Here is a 17,552-nt window from a genome sequence, read left to right on the forward strand (position 1 = left end):
TTGGTTAATTTAGAAAAAGGGGTGTGGCCAAACATACCCCAAAGCCTATAAAACCTAAAGGAAAACTCAAAACTGTATGAAACTCAGTGAAATCATGTATCAGGTGACTCTTTAACAGCATGCAAAGTTTCATGGAGATCAGACCATAGGTGGCGCTATAACAGTAGAAAAAGGTCTCAAAACACAAGATTTATATGGTAAATGGCCCCAAATTGTTTGAAAATGCTCATATATTCACTCAAAAACACTAAATCTTCATATCATATGATAGATCTCCTCATTCTGAACAACTTTGCCTCTGGGGACCAATGTTGTCAATAAAGCTGTTAATTAAATATTCAAGATTATTTTAAAAAAGTTACTTTGGCATACTTGTGATACGGTTTTAAGATGAAAATCAATAAAACCACTGAAGTACAATTCTGTAGACTCTGAAGGTCAATAACTATCAAAACATGTTGAACAATTGCATTTGGACAACTATAAACCAGTAATTTTATAATATGTTCTTTTCATAGTGTACACAAAGGCCTATTAATACAAACAGAAAGCCCACACATTATCAAAACTGTGTTAAAACAATGCATAATTTCATTCTAAACAAGCATGCAAAATTTAAGAGAGATTGGGCAAAAAAAAAAAAAAAACACTATAACAGTTATGTTTAAAAACAGTGTTGCTTGAGTAAATGCAATTTATAACCTGTAGATGGCAGTGGAAGACCACTAATGAGCTCATTCAGTTAAGTTGAACAGTACTGTTGAAAGGATTCATGAATTCATCCCAAAACATTAAAAATGTAACTGTTATAACATTTTAAATCTCATTGAGTCAATGTTTTCCATTTTGTTCTTACAGATATATCGGTTTTTACTATTTTGCCACATTGTGATTACAGTTTAACCTGAAAATGACATCTAAACTCTTAAAAAGAGAAGACTTGCAATAAGTTTATTGTCACCTATCACTTATTTCAAATACCTATATCTGCAACAAAATGTTTGTGCATGTATATGTGTGTCTTTCTGTGTGTGTGTGTGTGTGTGTGTGTGTGTGTGTGTGTGCATATGCTTATAGAGTATACATATATTAGTCTAATCATTTACTTTCAGTGTGTGTGTCTGTCTGTTAGCCTGTTCTCCATTTTGGATGTGTTTAAATGTCATCCATGCATCCAGGTTGGCTCAGACCACCTCAGAGGCCTTAATGTGCTTGAACCCCGGTAAATGCTGCTTGCAGCTTTAATTATTATTATTATTATTAGGGGCCAAGCACCGAAGGTGCGTAGGCACCTATTGTAATCGTTGGCGTTATTATTAGGGGCCAAGCACCGAAGGTGCGTAGGCACCTATTGTTTCCGTTGGCGTTATTAGGGGCCAAGCACCGAAGGTGCGTAGGCACCTATTGTAATCGTTGGCGTTATTATTATTCTGCTTCTTCTTCTTCTTCTTCTTCTTCTTCTTCCGCCGCAAGTCTATGGCAGCCCATAGAACCGATTGCGGGAAAGTTGTATAATTTGGCACACTGATAGAGGACAGTCCCAACATTAACTATAGCTAATTTGAAGTCTCTAACTCCTACTCTCTAGCGCCACCACTTGTCCAAACTTTCAATGTTTGTATGCTAATAACTTTTGAACCGTAAGCCAGAAAATGGAAATTCTTTTTTCCTCTGAATCCTTGGCTCATGCCAAGTCGAATGAACCCCAAAATTCAAAAATCGCAAGGTTTAGTTTTTTCGCTATTTTCAATTTTTCGAAAAACTTACTTTTTCGAACTCGTGCTAGACGGTTAGTCCGATTGCCACGAAAATTGGCTCAGATCATCTTCAGACCATGCTGGCAAAAAGTTATGGAATTCAAGTTGATTCGTCCAACCATTGTCGAATGACACGTAAACAAATTTGACGAAAAGCACGCAAAAATGCACTTCAGGCTATATCTCAGCAACGGTTTGGCATATTGAGACCAAACTTGGTGTGTGCTATAATAAGCATGACCTGAGACTACCTGCAATGTTTCGACACAGCGCCACCTAGTGGTCAGGAGATATGAAAAATGCATATTTTGGCTTATATCTTCTGAATGGTTTGGCCAAAAATCACACAACTGGTCTCTTTAGATTCAGTGAGTCATGTCGAGTCGTATGATATGCAAATTTCCCGTGTCAGCCATTTTAGGCGTCGGCCATTTTGAATTATGTTTTAAAATGCTGTATTTTTTCAACGCAGCATCGTATCGTTTCGCAAATAATTACAAAAATATTCGGCTCCATGCCCTGAATGTACTCAAAAAGCTTGGTGGCAGCGCCACCTTGTGGTCAAGAGTTATAATGAATTATCACAAAAATGCTAATAACTTTTGAGTAAATTAGACAATTGAAATGCAAATGGTCTCCCCGTATTCTTTGGGTCATGCCGAGAACATAGATACCAATTATGCCAAAATTGGCCATACTTCATGTCCGCCATTTTGATTAATGTTGAAAACCTACTTTTTCGAACTCCTCCTAGACCGTTAGTCCGATTTTCACCAAATTTGACGTGAATCATCTTCAGACCATGCTGGCAAAAAGTTATGGATTTCGTGTCGATATACAAAACGGTTCTGATTTAGCGCATCAACGAATTTGCTGGAAGGGTGCCAAAATGCATTTGAGGCTGTATCTCTGCAACGCTTTGACATTTTTGCACCAAACTTTGTATGTGTCATCGCCACCTGACACTGACCATGCCACATAAATTTGGTAACAGCGCCACCTATTGGTCAAGAGTAATGAACCATTCATTAACTATGAATAATTACACTTATAAAAATGCTAGTAACTTTTTAATGCATTAGCCTATTGTAATGAAACTGGCCTCAAAATATTCCCTGGCTTATGCCGACAACATAGATACCATATATGCCAGAGTAAGCCGAACTTCCTGTCCGCCATTTTGATTTATGTTGAAAACCTACTTTTTCGAACTCCTCATCAACCGTTAGTCCGATTTTCACCAAAATTGACTCAGATGATCTTTAGACTGTACTGACAAAATGTTATGGATTTTGTATCGATAGACAAAACCGTTTTCGCATACCACAGCGACGAATTTGAGGCACAATGCCAAAATGACACTTGAGGCTGTATCTCTGCAATGCTTTGGCATATTGACACCAAACTTTGTTTGTGTCATTGAAAAGTCACACAGAGTACACCAAATTGATTTTATAACAGTGTCACCTATTGGTCAAGCTTGATAAACCAAGTAATCATGCTACTAGAGGTGGTATTGGTGTTTTTTTTTTTTTTTTTTGCCATTTCAAATCCAAAATTGCTGTTATTGCTCATTAATGTATTTGGTGTGATGCTTTATGCAATGCTTAGCTACTACATTTGCCGTTGGAGTGCTTGGCCCCGTAATTGCTGCTTGCAGCTATATTTAGGGGCCAAGCACCGAAGGTGCGTAGGCACCTATTGTTTTCGTTGGCGTTATTATTATTAGGGGCCAAGCACCGAAGGTGCGTAGGCACCTATTGTTTTCGTTGGCGTTATTAGGGGCCAAGCACCGAAGGTGCGTAGGCACCTATTGTTTTCGTTGGCGTTATTATTATTATTATTCTTCTTCTTCTTCTTCCGCCGCAAGTCTATGGCAGCCCATAGAACCGTTTGCGGGAAAGTTGTATAATTTGGCACACTGATAGAGGACAGTCCCAACATTAACTATAGCAAATTTGAAGCCTCTAACTCGTACTCTCTAGCGCCACCACTTGTCCAAACTTTCAATGTTTGTATGCTAATAACTTTTGAACCGTAAGCCAGAAAATGGAAATTCTTTTTTCCTCTGAATCCTTGGCTCAGGCCAAGTCGAATGAACCCCAAAATTCAAAAATCGCAAGGTTTAGTTTTTTCGCTATTTTCAATTATTCGAAAAACCTACTTTTTCGAACTCGTCCTAGACGGTTAGTCCGATTGCCACGAAAATTGGCTCAGATCATCTTCAGACCATGCTGGCAAAAAGTTATGGAATTCAAGTTGATTCGTCCAACCGTTGTCGAATGACACGTAAACAAATTTGACGAAAAGCACGCAAACATGCACGTGAGGCTATATCCCGGCAACGGTTTGTCATATTGAGACCAAACTTGGCGTGTGTTATAACAAGCATGAACTGAGACTACCTGCTGTGTTTCGACACAGCGCCACCTAGTGGTCAGGAGATATGAAAAATGCATATTTTGGCTTATAACTACTGAATGGTTTGGCCAAAAATCACACAACTGGTCTCATTAGATTCAGTGAGTCATGTCGAGTCGAATGATATCCAATTTTCCTGTGTCGGCCATTTTAGGCGTCGGCCATTTTGAATTATGTTTCAAAATGCTGTATTTTTTGAACGCAGCATCGTATCGTTTCGCAAATAATTACAAAAATATTCGGCTCCATGCCCTGAAGGTACTCAAAAAGTTTGGTGGCAGCGCCACCTTGTGGCCAATAGTTATAATGAAATATCACATAAACGCTAATAACTTTTGAATAAATTAGTCTATTAAAATTAAAATAGTCTCGCTATATTCTGTGGGTCATGCCGAGAGTATTGATACCAATAATGTGAAAATTGGCCTTACTTCCTGTCCGCCATTTTGCTTAATGTTGAAAACCTACTTTTTCGAACTCCTCCTAGACCGTTAGCCCAATTTTCACCAAATTTGACGTGCATCATCTTCAGACCATGCTGGCAAAAAGTTATGGATTTTGTGTCGATATACGTAACGGTTCTCATTTAGCGCATCAACGAATTTGCTGGAAGGGTGCCAAAATGCATTTGAGGCTGTATCTCTGCAACACTTTGACATATTTGCACCAAACTTTGTATGTGTCATCGCCACCTCACACTGACCATGCCACATAAATTTGGTAACAGCGCCACCTATTGGTAAAGAGTAATAAACCATTCATTAACCATGAGTAATTACACTTTTTAAAATGCTAATAACTTTTTAGTCCATTAGCCTATTGCAACGAAACTGGGCTCAAAATATTCCCTGGCTTATGCCGATAACATAGATACCAAATATGCCAGTGTTTACTGAAGTTCCGGTCCACCATTTTGATTTATGTGGAAAACCTACTTTTTCGAACTCCTCATGAACCGTATGTCCAATTTTCACCAAATTCGAATCAGATGATCTTCAGACTATGTTGACACAAAGTTATGGATTTTGTGTCGATAGACAAAACCGTTTTCGCATACCAAAGCGACGAAGTTGAAACACAATGACAAAATGACACTTGAGGCTGCATCTCTGGAATGCTGTGGCATATTAACACCAAACTTTGTGTGTGTCATTGAAAAGTCAAACAGAGTACACCAAATTGATTTCATAACAGTGCCACCTATTGGTCAAACTTTATAAACCAAGTAATCATGCTACTAGAGGTGGTATTGGTGTTTTTTTTTTTTTGCCATTTCAATTACAATAATTCCAAAATTACTGTTATTGTTCATTAATGTATTTGGTGTGATGCTTCATGCCATGCTTAGCTCCTACATTTGCCGTTGGAGTGCTTGGCCCCGTAATTGCTGCTTGCAGCTATATTTATTATTATTATTCTTCTTCTTCTTCTTCTTCCGCCGCAAGTCTATGGCAGCCCATAGAACCGTTTGCGGGAAAGTTGTATAATTTGGCACACTGATAGAGGACAGTCCCAACATTAACTATAGCAAATTTGAAGCCTCTAACTCCTACTCTCTAGCGCCACCACTTGTCCAAACTTTCAATGTTTGTATGCTAATAACTTTTGAACCGTAAGCCAGAAAATGGAAATTCTTTTTTCCTCTGAATCCTTGGCTCAAGCCAAGTCGAATGAACCCTAAAATTCAAAAATCGCAAGGTTTAGTTTTTTCGCTATTTTCAACTTTTCGAAAAACTTACTTTTTCGAACTCGTCCTAGACGGTTTGTCCGATTTTCACGAAAATTGGCTCAGATCATCAACAGACCATGCTGGCAAAAAGTTATGGAATTCAAGTTGATTCGTCCAACCGTTCTCGAATGACACGTGAAAAAATATGACGAAAAGCACGCAAAAATACACGTGAGGCTATATCTCCACAACGGTTTGGCGTATTGAGACCAAACTTGGTGTGTGTTATAATAAGCATGACCTGAGACTACCTGCAGTGTTTCGACACAGCGCCACCTAGTGGTTAGGAGATATGAAAAATGCATATTTTGGCTTATAACTTCTGAATGGTTTGGCCAAAAATTACAAAACTGGTCTCTGTAGATTCAGTGCGTCATGTCGAGTCGATTGATATCCAATTTTCCCGTGTCGGCCATTTTAGGCGTCGGCCATTTTGAATTATGTTTCAAAATGCTGTATTTTTTGAACGCATCATCGTATCGTTTCGCAAATAATTACAAAAATATTTGGCTCCATGCCCTGAAGATACTCAAAAAGTTTGGTGGCAGCGCCACCTTGTGGCCAATAGTTATAATGAAATATCCCATAAATGCTAATAACTTTTGAATAAATTAGACTATTAAAATTAAAATGGCCTCCCTATATTCTGTGGGTAAAGCCGAGAGCATTGATACCAATTATGCGAATATTGGCCATACTTCCTGTCCGCCATTTTGATTAATGTTGAAAACCTACTTTTTCGAACTCCTCCTAGACCGTTAGTCCGATTTTCACCAAATTTGACGTGTATCATCTTCAGACCATGCTGGCAAAAAGTTATGGATTTCGTGTCGATATATGAAACGGTTCTCATTAAGCGCATCAACGAATTTGTTGGAAGGGTGCCAAAATGCATTTGAGGCTGTATCTCTGCAACGCTTTGACATATTTACACCAAACTTTGTACGTGTCATCGCTACCTCACACTGACCATGCCACATAAATTTGGTAACAGCGCCACCTATTGGTCAAGAGTAATAAACCATTCATTACCCATGAATAATTACACTTATAAAAATGCTAATAACTTTTTAATGCATTAGCCTATTGCAACGAAACTGGTCTCAAAATATTCCCTGGTTTATGCCGAAAACATAGATACCAAATATGCCAGATTAAGCTGAACTTCCGGTCCGCCATTTTGATTTATGTTGAAAACCTACTTTTTGAACTCCTCATCAGCCGTTAGTCCAATTTTCACCAAAATTTAATCAGATGATCTTCAGACTGTGCTGACAAAAAGTTATGAATTTTGTGTCGATAGACAAAACCGTTTTTGCATACCACAGCGACGAACTTGAGGCACAATGACAAAATGACACTTGAGGCTGTATCTCTGCAATGCTTTGGCATATTGACACCAAACTTTGTTTGTGTCATTGAAAAGTCACACAGAGTACACCAAATTGACTTGATAACAGCACCACCTATTGGTCAATTTTGATAAGCCAGTAAATCATGCTACTAGAGGTTGTATTTATGATTTTTTTAGCCATTTCAATTACAATAATCCTAAAATTGCTGTTATTGCTCATTAATGCATTTGGTGTGATGCTCCATGCCATGCTTAGCTCCTACATTTGCCGTTGGAGTGCTTGGCCCCGTAATTGCTGCTTGCAGCTATATTTATTATTATTCTGCTTCTTCTTCTTCTTCTTCTTCCGACGCAAGTCTATGGCAGCCCATAGAACCGATTGCGGGAAAGTTGTATAATTTGGCACACTGATAGAGGACAGTCCCAGCATTAACTATAGCAAATTTGAAGTCTCTAACTCCAACTCTCTAGCGCCACCACTTGTCCAAACTTTCAATGTTTCTATGCTAATAACTTTTGAACCGTAAGCCAGAAAATGAAAATTCTTGTTTCTTCTGAATCCTTGGCTCATGCCAAGTCGAATGAACCCCAAAATTCAAAAATCGCAAGGTTTAGTTTTTTCGCTATTTTCAATTATTCGAAAAACCTACTTTTTCGAACTCGTCCTAGACGGTTAGTCCGATTGCCACGAAAATTGGCTCAGATCATCTTCAGACCATGCTGGCAAAAAGTTATGGAATTCAAGTTGATTCGTCCAACTGTTGTCGAATGACACGTAAACAAATTTGACGAAAAGCACGCAAACATGCACGTGAGGCTATATCCCGGCAACGGTTTGTCATATTGAGACCAAACTTGCCGTGTGTTATAACAAGCATGAACTGAGACTACCTGCAGTGTTTCGAAACAGCGCCACCTAATGGTCAGGAGATATGAAAAATGCATATTTTGGCTTATAACTACTGAATGGTTTGGCCAAAAATCACACAACTGGTCTCTTTAGATTCAGTGAGTCATGTCGAGTCAAATGATATCCAATTTTCCCGTGTCGGCCATTTTAGGCGTCGGCCATTTTGAATTATGATTTAAAATGCTGTATTTTTTGAACGCAGCATCGTATCGTTTCGCAAATAATTACAAAAATATTCGGCTCCATGCCCTGAAGGTACTCAAAAAGTTTGGTGGCAGCGCCACCTTGTGGCCAATAGTTATAATGAAATATCACATAAATGCTAATAACTTTTGAATAAATTAGTCTATTAAAATTAAAATGGACTCGCTATATTCTGTGGGTCATGCCGAGAGTATTGATACCAATAATGTGAAAATTGGCCTTACTTCCTGTCCGCCATTTTGCTTAATGTTGAAAACCTACTTTTTCGAACTCCTCCTAGACCGTTAGCCCAATTCTCACCAAATTTGACGTGAATCATCTTCAGACCATGCTGGCAAAAAGTTATGGATTTTGTGTCGATATACGTAACGGTTCTCATTTAGCGCATCAACGAATTTGCTGGAAGGGTGCCAAAATGCATTTGAGGCTGTATCTCTGCAACACTTTGACATATTTGCACCAAACTTTGTATGTGTCATCGCCACCTCACACTGACCATGCCACATAAATTTGGTAACTGCGCCACCTATTGGTCGAGATTAATAAACCATTCATTAACCATGAGTAATTACACTTTTTAAAATGCTAATAACTTTTTAATGCATTAGCCTATTTGAAGGAAACTGGGCTCAAAATATTCCCTGGCTTATGCCGATAACATAGATACCAAATATACCACGGTAAGCTGAACTTCCGGTCCGCCATTTTGATTTATGTTGAAAACATACTTTTTCGAACTCCTGATCAACCGTTTGTCCGATTTTCACCAAATTCGAATCAAATGATCTTCAGGCTATACTGATTCAAAATTATGGATTTTGAGTCGATAGACAAAACCGTTTTCGCATACCACATCGACGAATTTGAGGCACAATGAGAAAATGACACTTGAGGCTGTATCCCTGGAATGCTTTGGCATATTGAGACCAAACTTTGTGTGTGTCATTGAAAAGTCACACAGAGTACACCAAATTGATTTTATAACAGTGTCACCTATTGGTCAAGCTTGATAAACCAAGTAATCATGCTACTAGAGGTGGTATTGGTGTTTTTTTTTTTTTTTGCCATTTCAAATACAATAATTCCAAAATTGCTGTTATTGCTCATTAATGTATTTGGTGTGATGCTTTATGCGATGCTTAGCTACTACATTTGCCGTTGGAGTGCTTGGCCCCGTAATTGCTGCTTGCAGCTATATTTATTAGGGGCCAAGCACCGAAGGTGCGTAGGCACCTATTGTTTTCGTTGGCGTTATTAGGGGCCAAGCACCGAAGGTGCGTAGGCACCTATTGTTTTCGTTGGCGTTATTATTATTCTTCTTCTTCTTCTTCTTCTTCTTCCGCCGCAAGTCTATGGCAGCCCATAGAACCGATTGCGGGAAAGTTGTATAATTTGGCACACTGATAGAGGACAGTCCCAACATTAACTATAGCAAATTTGAAGTCTCTATCTCCTACTCTCTAGCGCCACCACTTGTCCAAACTTTCAATGTTTGTATGCTAATAACTTTTGAACCGTAAGTCAGAAAATGGAAATTCTTTTTTCCTCTGAATCCTTGGCTCATGCCGAGTCGAATGGACACCAAAATTCAAAAATCGCAAGGTTTAGTTTTTTCGCTATTTTCAATTATTCGAAAAACCTACTTTTTCGAACTCGTCCTAGACGGTTAGTCCGATTGCCACGAAAATTGGCTCAGATCATCTTCAGACCATGCTGGCAAAAAGTTATGGAATTCAAGTTGATTCGTCCAACTGTTGTCGAATGACACGTAAACAAATTTGACGAAAAGCACGCAAACATGCACGTGAGGCTATATCCCGGCAACGGTTTGTCATATTGAGACCAAACTTGGCGTGTGTTATAACAAGCATGAACTGAGACTACCTGCAGTGTTTCGACACAGCGCCACCTAGTGGTCAGGAGATATGAAAAATGCATATTTTGGCTTATAACTACTGAATGGTTTGGCCAAAAATCACACAACTGGTCTCTTTAGATTCAGTGAGTCATGTCGAGTCAAATGATATCCAATTTTCCTGTGTCGGCCATTTTAGGCGTCGGCCATTTTGAATTATGATTTAAAATGCTGTATTTTTTGAACGCAGCATCGTATCGTTTCGCAAATAATTACAAAAATATTCGGCTCCATGCCCTGAAGGTACTCAAAAAGTTTGGTGGCAGCGCCACCTTGTGGCCAATAGTTATAATGAAATATCACATAAATGCTAATAACTTTTGAATAAATTAGTCTATTAAAATTAAAATGGTCTCGCTATATTCTGTGGGTCATGCCGAGAGTATTGATACCAATAATGTGAAAATTGGCCTTACTTCCTGTCCGCCATTTTGCTTAATGTTGAAAACCTACTTTTTCGAACTCCTCCTAGACCGTTAGCCCAATTTTCACCAAATTTGACGTGCATCATCTTCAGACCATGCTGGCAAAAAGTTATGGATTTTGTGTCGATATACGTAACGGTTCTCATTTAGCGCATCAACGAATTTGCTGGAAGGGTGCCAAAATGCATTTGAGGCTGTATCTCTGCAACACTTTGACATATTTGCACCAAACTTTGTATGTGTCATCGCCACCTCACACTGACCATGCCACATAAATTTGGTAACAGCGCCACCTATTGGTCAAGAGTAATAAACCATTCATTAACCATGAGTAATTACACTTTTTAAAATGCTAATAACTTTTTAATGCATTAGCCTATTTGAAGGAAACTGGGCTCAAAATATTCCCTGGCTTATGCCGATAACATAGATACCAAATATACCACGGTAAGCTGAACTTCCGGTCCGCCATTTTGATTTATGTTGAAAACATACTTTTTCAAACTCCTCATCAACCGTATGTCCGATTTTCACCAAATTCGAATCAAATGATCTTCAGGCTATACTGATTCAAAGTTATGGATTTTGAGTCGATAGACAAAACCGTTTTCGCATAACACATCGACGAATTTGAGGCACAATGAGAAAATTACACTTGAGGCTGTATCCCTGGAATGCTTTGGCATATTGACACCAAACTTTGTGTGTGTCATTGAAAAGTCACACAGAGTACACCAAATTGATTTTATAACAGTGTCACCTATTGGTCAAGCTTGATAAACCAAGTAATCATGCTACTAGAGGTGGTATTGGTGTTTTTTTTTTGCCATTTCAAATACAATAATTCCAAAATTGCTGTTATTGCTCATTAATGTATTTGGTGTGATGCTTTATACGATGCTTAGCTACTACATTTGCCGTTGGAGTGCTTGGCCCCGTAATTGCTGCTTGCAGCTATATTTAGGGGCCAAGCACCGAAGGTGCGTAGGCACCTATTGTTTTCGTTGGCGTTATTATTATTCTTCTTCTTCTTCTTCTTCTTCTTCCGCCGCAAGTCTATGGCAGCCCATAGAACCGATTGCGGGAAAGTTGTATAATTTGGCACACTGATAGAGGACAGTCCCAACATTAACTATAGCAAATTTGAAGTCTCTATCTCCTACTCTCTAGCGCCACCACTTGTCCAAACTTTCAATGTTTGTATGCTAATAACTTTTGAACCGTAAGCCAGAAAATGGAAATTCTTTTTTCCTCTGAATCCTTGGCTCATGCCGAGTCGAATGGACACCAAAATTCAAAAATCGCAAGGTTTAGTTTTTTCGCTATTTTCAATTATTCGAAAAACCTACTTTTTCGAACTCGTCCTAGACGGTTAGTCCGATTGCCACGAAAATTGGCTCAGATCATCTTCAGACCATGCTGGCAAAAAGTTATGGAATTCAAGTTGATTCGTCCAACTGTTGTCGAATGACACGTAAACAAATTTGACGAAAAGCACGCAAACATGCACGTGAGGCTATATCCCGGCAACGGTTTGTCATATTGAGACCAAACTTGGCGTGTGTTATAACAAGCATGAACTGAGACTACCTGCAGTGTTTCGACACAGCGCCACCTAGTGGTCAGGAGATATGAAAAATGCATATTTTGGCTTATAACTACTGAATGGTTTGGCCAAAAATCACACAACTGGTCTCTTTAGATTCAGTGAGTCATGTCGAGTCAAATGATATCCAATTTTCCTGTGTCGGCCATTTTAGGCGTCGGCCATTTTGAATTATGATTTAAAATGCTGTATTTTTTGAACGCAGCATCGTATCGTTTCGCAAATAATTACAAAAATATTCGGCTCCATGCCCTGAAGGTACTCAAAAAGTTTGGTGGCAGCGCCACCTTGTGGCCAATAGTTATAATGAAATATCACATAAATGCTAATAACTTTTGAATAAATTAGTCTATTAAAATTAAAATGGTCTCGCTATATTCTGTGGGTCATGCCGAGAGTATTGATACCAATAATGTGAAAATTGGCCTTACTTCCTGTCCGCCATTTTGCTTAATGTTGAAAACCTACTTTTTCGAACTCCTCCTAGACCGTTAGCCCAATTTTCACCAAATTTGACGTGCATCATCTTCAGACCATGCTGGCAAAAAGTTATGGATTTTGTGTCGATATACGTAACGGTTCTCATTTAGCGCATCAACGAATTTGCTGGAAGGGTGCCAAAATGCATTTGAGGCTGTATCTCTGCAACACTTTGACATATTTGCACCAAACTTTGTATGTGTCATCGCCACCTCACACTGACCATGCCACATAAATTTGGTAACAGCGCCACCTATTGGTCAAGAGTAATAAACCATTCATTAACCATGAGTAATTACACTTTTTAAAATGCTAATAACTTTTTAATGCATTAGCCTATTTGAAGGAAACTGGGCTCAAAATATTCCCTGGCTTATGCCGATAACATAGATACCAAATATACCACGGTAAGCTGAACTTCCGGTCCGCCATTTTGATTTATGTTGAAAACATACTTTTTCGAACTCCTCATCAACCGTATGTCCGATTTTCACCAAATTCGAATCAAATGATCTTCAGGCTATACTGATTCAAAGTTATGGATTTTGAGTCGATAGACAAAACCGTTTTCGCATACCACATCGACGAATTTGAGGCACAATGAGAAAATGACACTTGAGGCTGTATCCCTGGAATGCTTTGGCATATTGACACCAAACTTTGTGTGTGTCATTGAAAAGTCACACAGAGTACACCAAATTGATTTTATAACAGTGTCACCTATTGGTCAAGCTTGATAAACCAAGTAATCATGCTACTAGAGGTGGTATTGGTGTTTTTTTTTTTTTGCCATTTCAAATACAATAATTCCAAAATTGCTGTTATTGCTCATTAATGTATTTGGTGTGATGCTTTATGCGATGCTTAGCTACTACATTTGCCGTTGGAGTGCTTGGCCCCGTAATTGCTGCTTGCAGCTATATTATTATTATTCTTCTTCTTCTTCTTCTTCTTCTTCTTCCGCCGCAAGTCTATGGCAGCCCATAGAACCGATTGCGGGAAAGTTGTATAATTTGGCACACTGATAGAGGACAGTCCCAACATTAACTATAGCTAATTTGAAGTCTCTAACTCCTACTCTCTAGCGCCACCACTTGTCCAAACTTTCAATGTTTGTATGCTAATAACTTTTGAACCGTAAGCCAGAAAATGGAAATTCTTTTTTCCTCTGAATCCTTGGCTCATGCCAAGTCGAATGAACCCCAAAATTCAAAAAATCGCAAGGTTTAGTTTTTTCGCTATTTTCAATTTTTCGAAAAACCTACTTTTTCGAACTCGTGCTAGACGGTTAGTCCGATTGCCACGAAAATTGGCTCAGATCATCTTCAGACCATGCTGGCAAAAAGTTATGGAATTCAAGTTGATTCGTCCAACCATTGTCGCATGACACGTAAACAAATTTGACGAAAAGCACGCAAAAATGCACTTGAGGCTATATCTCGGCAACGGTTTGGCATATTGAGACCAAACTTGGTGTGTGTTATAATAAGCATGACCTGAGACTACCTGCAGTGTTTCGACACAGCGCCACCTAGTGGTCAGGAGATATGAAAAATGCATATTTTGGCTTATATCTTCTGAATGGTTTGGCCAAAAATCACACAACTGGTCTCTTTAGATTCAGTGAGTCATGTCAAGTCGTATGATATGCCAATTTCCTGTGTCGGCCATTTTAGGCGTCGGCCATTTTGAATTATGTTTTAAAATGCTGTATTTTTTGAACGCAGCATCGTATCGTTTCGCAAATAATTACAAAAATATTCGGCTCCATGCCCTGAATGTACTCAAAAAGTTTGGTGGCAGCGCCACCTTGTGGTCAATAGTTATAATGAATTATCACAAAAATGCTAATAACTTTTGAATAAATTAGACAATTGAAATGCAAATGGTCTCCCCGTATTCTTTGGGTTCATGCCGAGAACATAGATACCAATTATGCCAAAATTGGCCATACTTCCTGTCCGCCATTTTGCTTAATGTTGAAAACCTACTTTTTCGAACTCCTCCTAGACCGTTAGTCCGATTTTCACCAAATTTGACGTGAATCATCTTCAGACCATGCTGGCAAAAAGTTATGGATTTTCGTGTCGATATACGTAAAACGGTTCTGATTTAGCGCATCAACGAATTTGCTGGAAGGGTGCCAAAATGCATTTGAGGCTGTATCTCTGCAACGCTTTGACATTTTTGCACCAAACTTTGTATGTGTCATCGCCACCTCACACTGACCATGCCACATAAATTTGGTAACAGCGCCACCTATTGGTCAAGAGTAATGAACCATTCATTAACTATGAATAATTACACTTATAAAAATGCTAATAACTTTTTAATGCATTAGCCTATTGTAATGAAACTGGCCTCAAAATATTCCCTGGCTTATGCCGACAACATAGATACCATATATGCCAGAGTAAGCCGAACTTCCGGTCCGCCATTTTGATTTATGTTGAAAACCTACTTTTTCGAACTCCTCATCAACCGTTAGTCCGATTTTCACCAAAATTGAATCAGATGATCTTCAGACTATGCCTGACCAAAAGTTATGGATTTTGTAGTCGATAGACAAAACCGTTTTCGCATACCACAGCGACGAATTTGAGGCACAATGCAAAATGACACTTGAGGCTGTATCCCTGGAATGCTTTGGCATATTGACACCAAACTTTGTTTGTGTCATTGAAAAGTCACACAGAGTACACCAAATTGATTTGATAACAGCACCACCTATTGGTCAACTTTTGATAAGCCAGTAAATCATGCTACTAGAGGTTGTATTTATGATTTTTTTTTAGCCATTTCAATTACAATCATCCTAAAAATTGCTGTTATTGCTCATTAATGCATTTGGGTGTGATGCTCCATGCCATGCTTAGCTCCTACATTTGCCGTTGGAGTGCTTGGCCCCGTAATTGCTGCTTGCAGCTATATTTAGGGGCCAAGCACCGAAGGTGCGAGGCACCTATTGTTTTGTTGGCGTTCTTATATTAGGGGCCAAGCACCGAAGGTGCGTAGGCACCTATTGTAATCGTTGGCTTATTATTATTCTGCTTCTTCTTCTTCTTCTTCCGCCGCAAGTCTATGGCAGCCCATAGAACCGATTGCGGGAAAGTTGTATAATTTGGCACACTGATAGAGGACAGTCCCACATTAACTATAGCTAATTTGAAGTCTCTAACTCCTACTCTCTAGCGCCACCAGTTGTCCAAACTTTCAATGTTTGTATGCTAATAACTTTTGAACCGTAAGCCAGAAAATGGAAATTCTTTTTTCCTCTGAATCCTTGGCTCATGCCAAGTCGAATGAACCCCAAAATTCAAAAATCGCAAGGTTTAGTTTTTTCGCTATTTTCAATTATTCGAAAAACCTACTTTTTCGAACTCGTCCTAGACGGTTAGTCCGATTGCCACGAAAATTGGCTCAGATCATCTTCAGACCATGCTGGCAAAAAGTTATGGAATTCAAGTTGATTCGTCCAACTGTTGTCGAATGACACGTAAACAAATTTGACGAAAAGCACGCAAACATGCACGTGAGGCTATATCCCGGCAACGGTTTGTCATATTGAGACCAAACTTGGCGTGTGTTATAACAAGCATGAACTGAGACTACCTGCAGTGTTTCGACACAGCGCCACCTAGTGGTCAGGAGATATGAAAAATGCATATTTTGGCTTATAACTACTGAATGGTTTGGCCAAAAATCACACAACTGGTCTCTTTAGATTCAGTGAGTCATGTCGAGTCAAATGATATCCAATTTTCCTGTGTCGGCCATTTTAGGCGTCGGCCATTTTGAATTATGATTTCAAAATGCTGTATTTTTTGAACGCAGCATCGTATCGTTTCGCAAATAATTACAAAAATATTCGGCTCCATGCCCTGAAGGTACTCAAAAAGTTTGGTGGCAGCGCCACCTTGTGGCCAATAGTTATAATGAAATATCACATAAATGCTAATAACTTTTGAATAAATTAGTCTATTAAAATTAAAATGGTCCTCGCTATATTCTGTGGGTCATGCCGAGAGTATTGATACCAATAATGTGAAAATTGGCCTTACTTCCTGTCCGCCATTTTGCTTAATGTTGAAAACCTACTTTTTCGAACTCCTCCTAGACCGTTAGCCCAATTTTCACCAAATTTGACGTGCATCATCTTCAGACCATGCTGGCAAAAAGTTATGGATTTTGTGTCGATATACGTAACGGTTCTCATTTAGCGCATCAACGAATTTGCTGGAAGGGTGCCAAAATGCATTTGAGGCTGTATCTCTGCAACACTTTGACATATTTGCACCAAACTTTGTATGTGTCATCGCCACCTCACACTGACCATGCCACATAAATTTGGTAACAGCGCCACCTATTGGTCAAGAGTAATAAACCATTCATTAACCATGAGTAATTACACTTTTTAAAATGCTAATAACTTTTTAATGCATTAGCCTATTTGAAGGAAACTGGGCTCAAAATATTCCCTGGCTTATGCCGATAACATAGATACCAAATATACCACGGTTAAGCTGAACTTCCGGTCCGCCATTTTGATTTATGTTGAAAACATACTTTTTCGAACTCCTGATCAACCGTATGTCCGATTTTCACCAAATTCGAATCAAATGATCTTCAGGCTATACTGATTCAAAGTTATGGATTTTGAGTCGATAGACAAAACCGTTTTCGCATACCACATCGACGAATTTGAGGCACAATGAGAAAATGACACTTGAGGCTGTATCCCTGGAATGCTT

The sequence above is a fragment of the Carassius auratus genome, chromosome 23 (genome assembly GCF_003368295.1).
Source record: "Carassius auratus strain Wakin chromosome 23, ASM336829v1, whole genome shotgun sequence".
NCBI lineage: Eukaryota > Metazoa > Chordata > Actinopteri > Cypriniformes > Cyprinidae > Carassius > Carassius auratus.